This window comes from Gossypium raimondii, chromosome 9 (assembly GCF_025698545.1).
Source record: "Gossypium raimondii isolate GPD5lz chromosome 9, ASM2569854v1, whole genome shotgun sequence".
In the NCBI taxonomy this organism is placed as follows: Eukaryota; Viridiplantae; Streptophyta; class Magnoliopsida; order Malvales; family Malvaceae; genus Gossypium; species Gossypium raimondii.
The window spans coordinates 21657917-21660537 of NC_068573.1; positions in this window are offsets into that span (position 1 = coordinate 21657917).

Sequence of the window (2621 nt, forward strand, 5' to 3'; positions counted from 1 at the left end):
AACCCCCATGCAAGTCCCTGTATTGATAACTTACTATTCATATAACTCTTAACCATCATACTCTTTCAAAAACTTAATATGCAGAGCTATAATACTTACTAGGAGGTGGAACAACCACTAATTAAACCAAGAATCTTAACTTCCAACTTAATAAGGAAGAGATACAATTAGATACAAGAAAAAGAATCAAAGAGTAATTATGAAGGAAGAAGAAACTTCCCCACGAACCCTTCTCATACAAATATATAACCTCAATTCCCTTTAATGGAACTTGACAAGTGTCAACCTCAATCAGTAGTTGTCCTTTATTTGACCTACAATAACTAGAAGAATTATAAATGAAAGTCTTGATTGTAAGCCATTTGACCAGTCAATTCAGTTGACTCCCAACCAGATCACACTACAAAACACAACTAGCACAATACTCAAACAAAACAAACGTACTATACATTTGGCAATAACTCTCACCATGTTTACTATTCTCTTGACATATTCTTTTCTTAAAAAAAACAGAATAACTTATAATAGAATCTTTAATCATTTCAACGGCAGATACATTTCACCAAACTCTAGTCCGCCAGAAAACTGTTACATGGCAGACTACAATACTCCAAACAAATAACTTCACAACTACACACCTTATTCTTGGATTCGCCAAAGTGGGGTGTGCATTGTGCTTTCCCTTTATAGGGATGATGACAAATGAAGATTATAGAGATACTGACAATCAATTCAATTTAATAACAAGAGTAATAAATATAATTCAATAATTCAATCTTTCTCTATCCTTTTCAAAATAGATATCAAGTATCATGCATAATATAATTCAATAATTGAATCTTTCTTTGTAAAAGAGGTAGGTATTCATAACAAGAGTGGTTCATACTAAATACAATATTTTCCTCATTCACAATCTCAATATGAGATCCATTACTGTGAATGTCTTTAGAGGATTATGCATTAACCATCACTAATTTTGCTCGTTTAGATATTGATATATTAGCTCTTCTGGAGTTTTCAACTAATTTTGTACTATCAAATAATTAGCTGTTCTAAAGCTTTCAACTAATTTTGTACTAGCAAATTATTAGCTCTTTTGGAGCTTTCAACTAATTTTGTACTACCAAATATTGCATTAATATTGGCTTGTTTTAGTACCAATTAAGATAAATACTTTCTACCTATAAGGATAGTATTCATTGTTACATTGTTAGTGAGACATGTTTTCTTCCTCAAACAAAAATTAACAGATTTTGAACAAAATGCCCAGACAAGTATGTGACCAATGATCTTTAATATCACATTGATAACATAAGTTATCTCTATATTTTGAAAGGTTATTATTATGTCACTTTTCACGTCCATGATTATATCATTAAAAATTATGTTTGTGTTAAGTTAAGGGAATGCAACATATCTAATAGGATGAGCTTCTAAATATCCCCATAGATTCTTTCTTTAAAAGGGTCCAATTACACGAAAACTTATATTTTGAATCGACAATTAACATATATATTTAAACAATCATTTAAAAGTAATATATTAAAAATGTTGATTAGAAAACTTCATGAACCCATCAATATTTAATAATCTAACTCAAGAATTTGATTAGATTTAAAATAAATAAAATAATAATCAAATCATACTTGAAAGAAAAATACATCAAAGCTTCGTACCAATTTAAATTTTTGTTTGATAAATCCAATATCAAGAATAAAAAATAATACTAAGATGAAATCTTTCATTATCCCCCAAAATATAAAAATATAATAAATTAATCAAATCAATCATAAATTAAAATTAATTTAAAAATAAAATAAAATAAATCATCATGCAAATCTCGAATGAATAAATTTTGAGGAAGACCGAATCTATCTTCCGGTGGCTTAGGGTTTTTGTATCTTTACTTCTCTCCATCGCCAATCAGTTTCAATTCCTTTCAGCAATGCAATGGCCAAATTTGATTGAATTGTTTAGTTGTTTTGTACAAAACATATCACTACAATAAAATAGACTTTTAGCGGCGTTTGGACAAAAAATGCAGCTAAAAATCGAGCATTAGCGGCGTTCAACATAAAACGCCACTAAAGATTGAGCATTAGCGGCCCTTTCAGGAAAGCGGCGTTAAAAATGAGCATTAGCGGCTTTTTTGGAAAAATGCCGAAAAAAACCTAAGCCTAACGGCATCGTTTTGTGATCTTTCGGGGCTTTAGCGGCGTTTTTAAAAAGAAGCAGCTAATGCTCGGGGCTTTAGCGTCATTTTCCAAGAAGCGCCGCTAATGCTCGGGATTTAGCGGCGTTTTTGAAAAAGCGCCGCAAAAACATTTTATCTGTCTATTTACTATTTAATTTGTTTATTTAATTATATTAATTAAAATTAAATTTATTTTTAATTGAATATTTGTTAAAAATGGATAAATTTGAAATAATGACATGTAGAAATAATTTGAAATAAAAACATAGAAAAATATTTGTTAAAAATGGAAAAATTAAAATACTATTATTTAAAATAATTTTAAAATTTTTGGTTACATGACTAATTGATTTTAATTTATATATTAAATAATTTCATATATAATTGTAAAAGATACGATAATATTAATTTTAAAATATTTAATTAA